This window comes from Suricata suricatta, chromosome 15 (assembly GCF_006229205.1).
Source record: "Suricata suricatta isolate VVHF042 chromosome 15, meerkat_22Aug2017_6uvM2_HiC, whole genome shotgun sequence".
NCBI classification, from domain to species: domain Eukaryota; kingdom Metazoa; phylum Chordata; class Mammalia; order Carnivora; family Herpestidae; genus Suricata; species Suricata suricatta.
In genome coordinates, this window is record NC_043714.1 from 18896351 (window position 1) to 18910501 (window position 14151).

General features: G+C 42.6%; 1 long non-coding RNA gene across 1 annotated transcript; it reads left to right on the forward strand.

Annotated features, from left to right (window-relative positions):
• The first annotated feature begins 10537 nt into the window (after positions 1–10537).
• On the forward strand, positions 10538–12844 carry LOC115278984. Its single transcript, XR_003903150.1, has 3 exons — positions 10538–10597; positions 11678–11815; positions 12731–12844. It is a non-coding gene; the product is annotated as an uncharacterized LOC115278984 (long non-coding RNA).
• Positions 12845–14151: the final 1307 nt, after the last annotated feature.

Below are 14151 nucleotides of genomic sequence, written 5' to 3' on the forward strand. Positions count from 1 at the left end.
TATTTTATAATAAGCTTTAGTAAAAACATACAATGCAATTTATGGAGTTTTTTTATTGCAAAAGTAATGATGTGTATATTTTCCAATGACAGCTGTAACAATATCTCTCATCTCACTCTTCTACAACGTGACCGAGAAGTGGTGTTTATGTCCCTTCTCCCTTGAATATGGATGAACCTGTGATCTGTACCCAATAGAAGCAGAGGAGTGGTACCACACAACTTCCAAGGTCAGCTCAGGAAAGGCCATGCAATGTCTGGCTTGCCCACAATACCACCCACACCTGAAGCCCTAAGCTGTCCTTCAGGGGTCCAAGTACACTGGGGCCACCAACACATGGAAAGGCCACGTGTAGATGCTCTAGCAGGTAGATCCATTCTTCAAATCCTCCTAGCCTAGGGGTCACTCATGCGAGTGAAGTGGCCTTCAGGTAATCTCTGCCCCCAGCTGTTGAGTCACTCCTAGACCTCAAGTTTCTTCCCAGCTGAGGTCTGACACATAATAAGTGGATACAAGCTGTCCCTACTCTGATCTTTCTAAATTCCTGATCCATAGAAATTGTCAACATAGTAAAATGACCATTGCTCTATGCCACTAAATTTACAATGGCCTGTTTTGCAGTAACTAACTAAAGCGTAACACATGCTTATCACAGGAAAGTTTTGAAAAGAGAAAATAATTCTACATGCAAAGGCAATCACTTTCAAAATTTTGAAATAGGTGCTTCCAATATTTTTCTGTGGCTATATGTACACTTCTTCCTTCTTAAACAAACATGGTATTTTAGCACTGGCCTGATTTTTTACTTCAACAGAATTACTTGGGGAAAAATGTTGAACAACTGAACAATTTCATCCTTGATAATAACAACCGCAATACCTATTACTGAGTGTTTAGGTTGTTTCTAATTTTTTACAATCGTAAATATAGAAGCACTAAATATCTCTCTATATACATCTCTCCACTCCTCTGATTTTTGCCTTTGTTAAATTTCTAGAAGTGGCATTGTTAGGTTAAAAGGCTTGCATATTTTTTAAGGCTTTGGATACGTATAAACTTTGGTCTAGAAACAGCTGTTCTTTTTATTAGTGAGTCAAATCATTTTACACGGCCAACAACTGTGTATGCTCGCTCACTTTTTTCACAATCTTACCAGCAACAGGTTCTCTATTTACTTAAAGTTTTGCCCATTTTATGGACAAAAATGGTAATTCATTGCTGTATACTACCTAGTACTTATTGTGTTCATTAGCTATTTGTATTTCTTTTTTGGCCTCAGGTCCAGAGCACGTGGCTGGCTCAGCTGGAAGAGCATGTGACTCTTGACCTCGGAGTCATGAGTTCAAGCCCCTTGTTGGTATAGAGACTACTAAAAAAATAAACATTAAAAAAATAAAACAAAAAATAAATTGCCTCATGTCCTTTGCCCATTTTTATATTGGAATATTTGTTGTCTCTTAGTGATTTATAAAAGTTCTTTGGGTATTAGTCATATCAATCCTTAATATATTAATTATATTAATAACATATGTACCAAAAATGTTCCAGCTAGTCATTTGCCTTTTGTTGAATAGGCATTTCGAATATCAAATATATTTGAAAGATAAAATAGCAGGGGTCCCTGGGTGGCTCAGTCAGTTGGGTGTCTGACTTTGGCTCAGGTCATGATCTCACAGTTCATGGGTTTGAGCCCCAGGTCAAGCTCTGTGCTGACAGCTCGGATCCTGGAGCCTGATTCGGATTCTATGTCTCCCTCTCTCTCTGCCCCTTCTCTGATCATTTTCTCTCTCTCTCTCTCTCTCTCAAAAATAAATGAGCATTTTTAAAAAAGAAAGATAAAGTGATTCCACTTACATGAGATTTCTAAAATAGTCCAATTCATAGAATAAAGAGGGAGGGAGAAATGAGAAGGTAGTAACAAATACACATCGTTTCAGGTAAGGAAGATGAACATTTTTAGAGAGGTGCTGTACGACATGGTACCTAAGGTCAGCACTACTGTACTGTACACTTAAAAGTGTGTTAGGCGGCTAGATCTCATATTAAGTGTTCTTATCATATTAAAATAGATAAAGACTAACCTATAGAACAAAAAAAAAAGTGAGGGCACCTGGCTGGCTCAGTCGGTAGAGCATGTGACTCTAGATCTCAGGGTCGTGATTCAAGCCTTGTGTGGGGAATAGAGATTACTTAAAAGAAAACAGTGTATACCACCACCCTCATTTTCCCCACATGATCTCTATCACACCAGGAGAGCTGCACCAGCAGATAAATGCACCTTCCCAGGGGCAGCTGGGTGGCTCAGTCAGTTAAGCTTCTGACTTCCACTTGGGTCATGATCTCACAGTCTGCGGGTTCCAGCCCCATGTTGCGCTCCATGCTGATGCTCAGAGCCCAGAGCCTGCTTCTGATTCTGTCTCTGTCTCTCTCTCTCTCTCTCTGCCCTCACTCACTCTATCTCTCTCAAAAATAAATAAACCTTTAAAATATTTTTTAAATGCTTTTAATGTTTACTTTTGAGAGACACAGACAGAGACAGAGCTTGAGAAGGGAAGGAGCAGAGAAAGAGGGAAACACAGAATCTGAAGCAGGCTCCAGGCTCTGTGCTGACAGCTCAGAGCCCGATGCGGGGCTCAAACTCACAGACCGTGAGATCATGACTTGAATGGAAGCCAGACACTTAACCAATTGAGGCACCCAGGCATCCCAAAAATAGATAAACATTTTTTAAAAATTTAATATACCTTTCTACATCAATAGCCATTTTTTTCCCTAGACATGTCCACCACTAAATTTTTAATGCTTAAAGATACGCTGTTTGTGTGCCGTGCCCCTTTGGAGGGCCACAAACCAATATACTCTACTGAAATATCTGAGATGTTTTTGTCCCTGCTTCCCCACTCAAGAAGCAGTTGCCACTCCCAATGGTGTGACACTTTGTCACTCCCAAACCTCCCTCCTCAAGAATGCTGGTCTATGTGGACCGGAAAAGCCTCTGACAGCCTCATGCGATTCCACAGACATCTTAACACGGTTCCTTGACACAATAGTGCCCATGCAAACCACAGAAGATGCAAGACGGACCACTTCAAACCCAGCCCCAGTTCTGACATTTAGAAACTTTGTAAAAAGAAACATACAAGTTAAGTCAAAAATCTTGATCATCTATTCTTCTCTTCCTACTTTCAAAGAGGAAAGAATTATCACTGATAATTTTTTTTTAAAAGATGAGGCTGGACAAATTATCTTGTTTGGGCTAAATCAATATGACCTTCCGTGTGTTTTATCCACTGTTGTATGATATATAATCGACCAAATGATGAAAACTGACAGAGAAGAGATGCTACACAGGAGCTCGGAGTTAGTAAATCATAGGCTAACAAGCCTCCTGCATTGCACTGCAAGATCACCAGTTCTCTGTCTCCTACGTTTCAGTTTAAATAATCTAATGTTCTGCTCAAGGTCAGAGGCATCTCGTGTTCATTCATTGTGATGAGGTGAGGTTTTTGCTGAGTGTTAAAAATTATAATGATCATTTAACAAGTAGGACAGAAGATAATCCATGGCTGAAAATAGTATCCACAACCAGCTGGAAAGGTTGACTATGGAAGAAAATGTACTAAGACAAATCTCAGTGGCTTGACACTTTGCCAGAATATTCTTCTTCCTGGTGTGTGTTTGGACCGAATTCTTCTTGTACACCAGACACAGCCCCACCTCACATTCAAATTAGTTCAATGAATTGTGCTTTAGTAGCACATGTCCTCAGCCTACGATGATGCAATATGAACAAAAAGAACGTACATGTGAAATTCATACTTACTGTAAGCATCTTGTGGAGAATACTGTTCACAACACAATATACTCTACCAGACAGTCGAAATTTATTTTGCCTTCAGCCCCAGTAATAGTTGTCCTTCTCCTAAGCAGCCAGTTTATTTTTAGATACAAACGATGAACAGCAGACCCTTGGCATTTGCAGATTTGATATTTGCCATTTCAACGTTCAAAAAAGACAAGTCGGATGGGTCTCAAGTTAAACTCACAACCACCATAAGCTGGGATGCGGTAGGAAACTTGTGCTAATAAGTGAGGCTGATGCCCCAGTGTGCACGCATGAGGATGGCTTTGTTCACTGAGATATCAGTGTGAGCTGCATTGCTCCTGCCGTGTCTGATCATGCTTTACCTCTCATCTGGCTTCTAGAAAATTCATGCTCATATTTACATTTCCCTTCGGAAGCGAATTAAATGTCACTGCATTGATTCTGGGCACCAACCCCCTTCTTCTTCAGGATTCCATATTAAAGCAAATAAGTTCAGAGGTTCCAGGTACCCTTCCAAAGGACCCCGTGGTCTGCAGTGTGACTCCATCCCAAACAAAGTCAGAGAGCTCGCTCTGGAGGACTCTCGAGCTGGGCTCTGCAACAGGGCCAGAATGAACAGGCTCTCCTTGGTTCAGTGCCACTCCACAACCAGAAATGCTCACTTCAAAAAAAGAGTTCCATCTTGGCTGATGAGAAGGATGAGGAAAAATAAAGAAGTGGAAATACTTATCTTTCACCCACACTGAGAAAAAAAAAAAAGGGCATCTTTCCCAGCAAATAAGGGGGAAAGTGCCAATTCCAGCACACTAAGTTTTGAGAATCACTTCTGGGTATTTCCAGCAGAGGCACTCAGCAAAGTGGTTTACCTCCTAAGGGGAAATCCAGAGAAAGCACATGTTGGTTGCCAACCCAGCTCCAGAATTTCTATACAGAAGGCACTTAAGTTAACAGCCTGGGTGGAAGCCAGGAGGGATGAAGAGCTGTGTTTACATGGAAGGGGAGACGGAATGGAATCGCCCAGAGAAATCCATAGAGCTTTAGCAGCCTTCCCAACAAGTCGCCCTTTAGAACAGTTACCAAAAATAGGTCAAATGAGGTGCCTGGTTGGCTCAGTCAGTAGAGCATGCAACTCTTGATCTCAGGGTTGTAAGTTGAAGTCCCATGTTGGGTGTAGAGATTACTTAAAAATAAAATATTTTTTAAAAATAGGCCAAAGATTTCCAGCAATTAAGACCCATTTTGTTAACAATTTCCCCCCCCCCCGATACTATTATAGGGCTTGTCTGTACTTCAGACATTCACTGAATAAGTTCATTTTAAGTGCCTTTCATGGGCAAACAAGACGCCCAATTCTGGGGAGACTGGAAACATGTTAATCTAGTTCCTGTCCACAATGAATTTATAATCTAAAAGCGTACTGAGCCAAAGACACAAATTACCGTAATCTGCAAGTCAGAATATCGCCGATGTTATCAGAAAGGCACAAATAGGTTATAGCAAGAAAGGAAAGTTCGCATGTTGCAGAGGAGAATAATCAAGAAAGCATTTGTGGTTAGGAGCTTGCTGTACCACTCCCGGCTTGGCTAACTATTATTCTAGGACGGTCTCCAGACATCTACAAAAGTCCCTTAATCCTAGACATGAAAATGTCATCTGAGAGGCGCCTGGGTGGCTCAGTCGGTTGGGCCTCCGACTTCGGCTCAGGTCAGATCTCACGTTCGTGGGTTCGAGCCCTGCGTCGGGCTCTGTGCTGGCAGCTAGCTCAGAGCCTGGAGCCTGCTTCCGGTTCTGTGTCTCCTTCTCTCCCTGACCCTCCCCCTCTCATGCTCTGTCTCTCCTGTATCAAAAATTAATAAAAAAACATTTAAAAAATTAAAAAAAAAAAAAAGAAAAAGAAAATGTCATCTGAGGTGAGAACTGATAAAATCCATTACAATTAGTCTTGTTGAACTTCCAGACTTGACTCTAGGACCTTGTGTATCTTGAATCCTCATGATAACCACACAAGGTAAGCACTATTATTCTCACAGATGAAGAAACTGAGCACAGTGGTCACCCATTAAACGTCATCACTGGGGCACCTAGCTGGCTCAGTCAGAACACGTGACTCTTGATCTCAGGGTTGTAAATTCAAGCCCCACACTGGGTGTAGATATACTTAAATAAATGAAATTTAAAATGCATACACGCATTCATGCATATCATCATAGTCAGGATTTGAACCTAAGTCTGTCAAAGTCACCCGTGTTATTCCCATTACTCCATTCTGCCTCTCGCAAGTGTAACACTTCCTAGTAATTGTATTTTACCAAAAGACAATGTTTTGGAGGGAAAAGTATTTAAGAGCCTAAGGAGCAAAGCCTCGGTAAACACTGAGCCTTTCCGGGGGGGAGGGAGGGATTTTTGTTAAAATGGCCTGATGAATACATCCCAAAGGCACACAGATTTCTCCATTATGCTTAGGGCTCTCATTTACCTGGCTTCACTTTTTCCTTTAGCAAAACCACTAGTTATCATTCTCTTTTGAATATTAATAATAAAAGATTTTGGATGACCATAAAGGAGTAGCTAGGATCTTGTACCAAAAGCCAAGCAAGTGTCCTAACAGGTAAACACTCTGCATCTCTTTTCCAAAAATCCTGTAGGTGGCGTCCATGCACTGGTTTCAGCAAAAGGAAACAGATTGCCCTTTCAGGAATCCCATTAGCCAAATAGCATACGTCAAATGCAGCAACTCTTAGTGAGAAAGAAAGAAGTATAGCCTTGTTGCCTGTACCTTCGCCCTTTTAGTTCACCTAGAGAAGATATCACCTGTGTACTCAGGGATAAGTGGCAGATTCCAGACACCTCTAAGCCTCAGCAGATGACCTTGAACAGGCACCTAACCTCTAAGGGTTCCTATTTAGAAAACGATAAGGGTGATCTAGAGAGCCTCTAATGTACCTTCTGAACTCAAAAATGTTACTTTGTTCCCCCCAAAAAGAATCCTAAGTGATCACAAAGGGGGAAAAAAGGAATTTGTAAACTCAAAGTTGAAAGGGACTGTGAGAATGATCCAGCTCGAAAAGCCATTCTGTTCTCGGAGGTGCTCTTGTATCGCCACGCAGCTTGTTGGCCTCCAAGAGTCAATAGTTCATGAATTCTCAGGACAGCCCACTGACTGCTGGCAAGTTCTTAATGCTGAGTTGCCATGTTGGCCCTAATCCTGTGTCCAATGTAAGGCTCACGCCATGGGCCAACTCTTTATTTACGGGGAAGCAGAGATCATGCCCCCAACTTCACATACTCTTATACATACACAATCCCCCAGAGCCTGTCTGTATCCCTTTTCGTTCTTTTTTAAAATTTTATTTTTAAGTAATCACTACACCCAACAGGGGGCCCAAACTCACAACAGAGATCAAGTCACATGCTCTATCAAATGAGCCAGCCATGGACCCCTGTCTACACCCCTTTAAATCCTGCTACCTAGAAGTGATTGAAATGCTCCAGATAAGTCTAACTAAAGTGGAGTAGAACAAAATTATCAACTTCCTTCTTCTATATACTGTACCTTTTCTAAATAAATATATACATACATACATACATACTGGACCTTGATTATTTCACATTATTAATAGCACACTGCACTCTTGATTCCTAAACAGCTCTAGTCAATTAAAACTTCTAAAGCAGGGGTGCCTGGGTGGCTCAGTCAGTTAAGTGTCTGACTTCGGCTCAGGTCATGATCTCGTGGTTCATAAGTTTGAGTCCCACATAGGGCTCTGAGCTGACAGCTCAGAGCCTGGAGCCTGCTTCAGATTCTGTCTCCCTCTCTCTCTGCCCCTCCCCCACTTGCACTCTGTGCCTCTCTCTTTCTCTCTCTCTAAAATAAGTAAACATTTTTTTAAAAAACCTTCTAAAGCAACATGGTCCAAAATGGTAGCCACACGTGGTTACTGAGTGCTTGATATGTGGTCAGTGCAACTAAGGAACGGAATTAATTTTATATAACTTAAATTAAACTGAAAGATACTCAGTTCAATTACTGAAAACCTTTTTTTTTAAGTTTTATTTATTTAAGCAATCTCTACACCTAGCATGGGGCTCCAACTCATGACCCTGAGATTAAGAGTTGCATGCTCTTCCAACTGAACCAGCCAAGTTCCTTGGAAATCTTTTAAATAAGTTGAAAACAACTTGGATATATGAATCTGCTTTTTCACCTGTAAATTTTATGAAATCTAAGTACAGATCAAGTACTTCCAGTGAAAATTTTGCTTCTGGATTGATATGTACTATGTATTTAAAATACATACTTGTGTTTCAAAGATTTCATGTAAGAAGTATAAATATCTCAATCACTTTATATTAATTATATGTTGAAAGGGGTGCCTGAGTGGCTCAGTCAGTTGAGAGTCTTCGGCTCAGGGCATGATCTCATGGTTCGTGGGTTCAAGCCCTGTGTCGGACTCTGTACAGACTGTTAGGCCAGAGCCTAGAGCCTGCTTCAGATTCTGTATCTCTTTCTCTCTCTGCTCCTCCCCTGTTCACTCTCTGTCTCTCAAAAATAAATAAATGTAAAAAAAATTTTTAGCTTAAAAAAATTATATGTTGAAATAATATTTTGAATAAATTGAGTTTGATAAAATATATTATTAAAACTAATTTTACCTAAATCTTTTCACTTTTATTAATGGACTTACTAGAAAATGTAAACTTACATGCATAGCTTGTATTACTCTGTTAGACCATGCTGCTCTAAATTATTCAGAGTAGCTGCCGCTCTCCATTTCCTGTGCAAATCTGTCCAGTTGGGTTTTCAGATTCTCGTGTAGAAATTTACATTAATGCTCTTTACATGTCTATGTCTTTGGTCTGATTTATTATATAACCAGGCAATATGGTCTTTTGGAATTCTGATCCCATATATTTATAAACCCCTTCAACTTCATTTAACCACAAATATGATAAGTAAACTTTATACTCATCTAACCTTTGATTACAATATGAACAAAGTCAAAGCTGAAGACATTATTAGAAATCATCTTTCATGTTAGAAATGACCCATTAATTAAGCATCACCTTGGATGTGCTTTTTTCTTTTTTTGTTAGCTAAATAACAATTCAGCTAATTGTAATAGTATACAGTCGTGTACTTTTCCATCTTGTACTACATTGCTCTGATCTGCCTATCTCCTATCCTATCAAAGAGATGATGGGTGTGAAGCTCAGAGTCAGGGTCAGGGTAGGCCTGGGGCTGGGAATGAGGCATCTAAGGAAACAAAGACGGGCAGTGGCTGAGATAAGCAAGGCAGACCCTCTCAAACTGCCCTGGGCTCTCAGATAACAGGGTGAGAAGGCAGGGGTCTCAGGGGCCTGACAGAACTGAGACCGTGGAGCAAGCGGGCCAGCTGGGAGGCAGGTGTGCTGGGTACAAGTCCAGGGTGAGCCTGTCCTTCCCTGGCTCTCTGCTCCCTCGGTCTCCCTTGTCTTAGGGTCAGAGAATCTTCGAGGACTCTTACACATTCTTTCACTCAGACTTCTATTATCACATCAGCCTTGCAAAATTGCAAGTACGGGTCATCTAGTCGCTGCCGGACACCTCAGCCAGCAGGGGGCTCACGATTTCACCGGGAAATGTTCATTTGAAAAAAAAAAAAAAAGGGTTTGAAATGTTAAGCACTCTTTCTTAAATTAAGCAGAAATCTGACTCCTTAAAACTTAACTCATTGGTCTTTCTGCTTTTTGAATAAACTTAGTTCTTCAACATAACAGGCACAGTGATACATCGAGGGAGTAAGTGACCCTCTTAATTCTGTTCAGATCCAAATGGGCCTAGCACCTTCAGTCGTTCTTTATTTGAAATGAATTTTAATTTCTTCATCATTGAGGGTGCCCTCCTCCAACACACAGCAGAGGAAGCCTATCGACGTCCCTCATAAACTAGAGCACCCTGTACTGAGCACGGTACTCCGGCAATGTATCAGCTCCCTTCCTCCTGACTCTACCCTCCCTCCAACAGAACCTAACGATTTGCGGCAGTCACGTTATACTGGTGACACATTCAGAACCTGCAATCTATTCAAGCACCTAGGTGATGCGGTACAATGCTGCATGTGAGCCCCCACGCACCGAAGCCAGCCGGTGCTCTTCCGTGTGGCACACTGTTCCCTGGAACTCAGCTGTGTCCTCAGATTCCTTCTCAACCCAATCTCCAGTCAGCCACTGACAGCTGAGGCAAAGGCAGCCTCCTTGGCTCCCCATCCTGTACCTCTGCAGCTGATTTTTATCTGACAAATCAAAGGCTTTCACATTACTCTTTGAATTTGATAGTAGACTGACCCCGACAAGTCCAGTTTCCTCATCTGCATAACACAGGGCTTAACAAAACACCTACCACACCATCCAAATATTCCCTTTCGCGTTGTTTTTCTTCTAGAATTGCTCCTGACAGTTACTGGAAAGTATCTATTATCTGATGTCTTTATTGAATAGACTTTTATGTTCTCTCTTTAGTTTCATTCCATTTCATGTTAAATTAGCTGCTTTTTAGCAGTAGGCATCAACGTGAAAATGTGTCACCCCTCTTAAGTTAGCCTGTTCTTCAATTCATGTCAGTAATTTCTTATGGAAATCGGTAGCTCCATGATCAACAACTAACATGTTCTTGTTTCATTGTCATTGTCATAGATGCCATTAGGGCCAGAGCAGAAGACCTGAATCCTTTAAAAGCACAAACTGGTACCAAGCTTTTGTTTTCCCCTGCGGAGTCTCTCATAGGTCTACACGGTGAGTAGAGCATAGAAATGAAGTGTTCTGATTTTGAAGTTTTACACCACGTGCAGCACACACACTCAGTGAGGGGGACAAAGAACCATAACATCTTATTCTCTGGTCCCCACAAAAGCGACCCTTGAGGTTCAATATTCAGAGTAAACCAGATCTTTCGGAAAGCTGTCTTTCAGTTCACTGGCAGGAGGCAAGTCTTTGGTTTCTGAAGCAGTGTTTTAGTCAAATGATGTTTTGGGGGCTAAGAATGCAGAATTTTACACACACAGCTTAATCCCACTATTACAGAACTCTGTGTCACCAAAGGTCAGACTACATCAAGTAGATGTTGAACTGCTGGCCGGCCTCATTTACCCAGACACATGTGAGCTGCATATTCTAGTTAACAGAATACGATTCACATAATTTCTTCAGCTCTCCCTAGCCTTTATCCAGCCATCATACTATTGGGGACATGATACTCTGCTAGACAGTCTAGAGTCTAATTGAAATTACCCTAAGACAACAGTGTGATGAAGTGGTTTGGGCACAGAAGCTGCAAAGAGAGATCCATTTTCCAATCCAACTAGGAGGTTAATGATTATATGTCACTTTGGAAAATCATCACCTCTTTGTAGAAATGAAAACTAAGTCCAAATGCATGTTGCTTTGTGTTGGGTCAGACCCTCTAACCTTCAGAGGGGAGAGGTCAAGGCCTCATTCCCACCCTGCACTCCTACTCCTATAAAGGAGCTCTGATAAAGGACAAAACAGTGTCTGCAAGATGCAAAATTTAGAAACAGTGCTAGAGAGTAGAACTTTCCATGGGAGGAGAAACAGAGCTTAAAAGACCCTGCACCGGAAGTAGGGAAGAGGGACTTTCTCCCCCTAACTGGACCAGCGGGACCTCCACAGTGCCCAGGATAAAGGAAACTAACCCAGAGCTGGCAGATTACAGCTGGCTCTTCCTTGGACCTTCGGGCAGGAGGAAAAAAGAAATCTGGTCCCCACACCATCCTCCTCAGCTTAGCAACAGGACAGACGTGACAGAGGCTTTGGGCAAACTTGCAGCAGGAATGAAAAAGAGGATTTGCCTTCCAGGTCCTCTACCCTGGGAACCAGCATCTCTCCAGGGGCGAGGAAGGGGCTTGGGACTCCGGAGCATGGAAATGCCTCTCCCAAAATGCCTGACATTCTGGAACCAGGCAGCCCTACAGTGGAGCGAAGAGTATAATCCTGGTGAGCTGGTTTTCCATCTTGACTTACGCTTCTACCAACTGCATGACCTTGAGCCTCAGGAAAGTCATCTATAAAATGGGGATGGTAATATTATCCACCTCAGCAGTAAGACTGAAAGGTCTGAATCTCTCATAAAGAGATTATCAGGCAAGTGGGTGAGAAATAAGACCTCCAAAAGTATGAGCCATTGTGATTATAATGAAGCTTTTCAAACTGAGGTTAGAACACACTGATTTGGTGTCAGCATAATCAGGGCCTTTAATTCATATTGTAAATACCCACAGGGAGCCTCAGAAAGGGGAGTACTAAGCGACAAACACCCCGGGGCAGCCCCCAGGGAGAATATCTAATAACTGAGGAAGCTTCTGGGTAAGGTCTTATTATGAGTCACATTGATTTCTACCTCCACCCTCCACAGCAGCAGCTCAGAACCTGAAACCTAGTAAGTCCTAAGTGTTGGTGATAGAAAAGTGGAAAAATTGCACAAAAGCCCTGACCTTGTGGTGCTGATATTCTAGCACAGACAGAGAAACAACAAAGAAATAAACCAATCCAAATGTTCTATACAATGGGTTAAGTATCATGAAGAAAACCAGGGAGGTAAGAGAACAGAGGGTGCTGGTGCTGAGGTCGAGTGGGCTACACAGTGTCAGAGGAGACGCACTGGAGCGGCGAACGGACCGCGAGGAAGAAACCGGCGGACGGGGGATGAGCTCCGCGCAGAGCAGGGACAAGTGCGAAGTTCCTGGGGCCCCGCTCAGAGGAGCCCCGTGTGCAGGATGGGCGCTCAGGGCCCTGATCCAGCAGGCAACTCCGCACCACACCCCCGCACCGTGCTTCTATCTTCCCTCTTCACAGTGCTTCTCACTTACTAACAAACTTTGTATTTTACTTATGTACCTTCTTTTTCACTAGCTCCTCTTGCCAGAACGTAGTCGCCACAGCCCCAGGCTCTCATCTGTTAGCTTCGCTGATCTGTCTCAGTCATCCAAAACTACCCAGCACAGAACATGCAATAAATACTTGGTGACTGAAGGAATGGCATGAAGGCCAAGATAGATTTGCGTTTTGGGGGCACCTCGGTGGCTCAACCAGTTAAGTATCTGACTCTTGATTTCGGCTCAGGTCATGATCTCAAGGTTCCTGAGATCAAGCCCCACATGGAGCTCAGAGCGGACATCATGGAGCCTGCTTGGGATTCTCTGTCTCCCTCTCTCCCTGTCCCTCCCCAACTCACTCACTCTCTCAAAATAAATAAATAATTTTTTAAAAAAGATTTGCAGTTTGTTCTTTATTTAAAAAAATGTTTTAATGTTTATTATTTAGTTTTGAGACAGAAAGAGACAGAGTGCAAGCAGTGGAGGCTCAGAGAGAGAGAGAGTTACAGAATTTGAAGCAGGCTCCAGGCTCTGAGCTGTCAGCACAGAGCTCAGTGCAGGGCTTAAACTGCAAGATCATGACCTGAGCCGAGGTCAGATGCTTAACCCGCTGAGCCACCCAGGCGCCCCAACTTGCAGTTTGTTCTAAAGGCAATGGAACTTTGAGGATATTTTGAGCAGGAAAATAACATGCTCAAATTCGTGTTTTTGATTTGCTTTAGCTACTGTGAGAACAATAACAAAAAAAGACCACGATCGAATGAAAAAATGGATGATTGAATGATTGAGTCCATAACTCCTGCTTTGACAGGGAGGATTTCTCAGGTGCAATTCAACCCAGAAGCTACTCTGATAATATTAGAAAGTAGAACGGTATCCTCACTACATCCCAGTCCTACCCTGTGGCTCAATGATCCCAGGGGAAAACAAGTCAGCTGCAGAGCCCCTCCCAGGAAAAGTCAGGGGACTTGCCCATGTTAGCAAATCTCACTCTACAGAACTCTGAGCAGGCACATTGGTGCCTGGTACAGACCCTGGGAAGCTGCAGGAAAGGAGATGGAAAAGAAGCAGAGTAGCCAAGGGGACGGCATTGGCTCCTGAGATGCCCAGCTGAGGATCCCACGAGCTTCCTCATGAGGAAGTGGAGGTTAAAGTAGAGCCAGTTTGTAAGGTAACTGTGGTAGAGAAACCCTTGTTTAAGGCAATCATTTCAGAAAGCAGAGGTCCAGCTACTCTCGGTGATTTTTTTTCCAGTAAGCTCTAGGCCTAATGTGGGACTTGAACTCAAGACCCCAAGACCAAGAGTTGCATGCTCCATCAACTGAGCCAGCCAAGCACCCTTCCATTACACTTTTTTTGGTGAAGTTTATTTGTTTTGGGGCACCTGGGGGGCTTGGTCAGTTGAGCATCCGACTTTGGCTCAAGTCATGCTGTTGTGGTTCTTGGGTTTGAGCCATG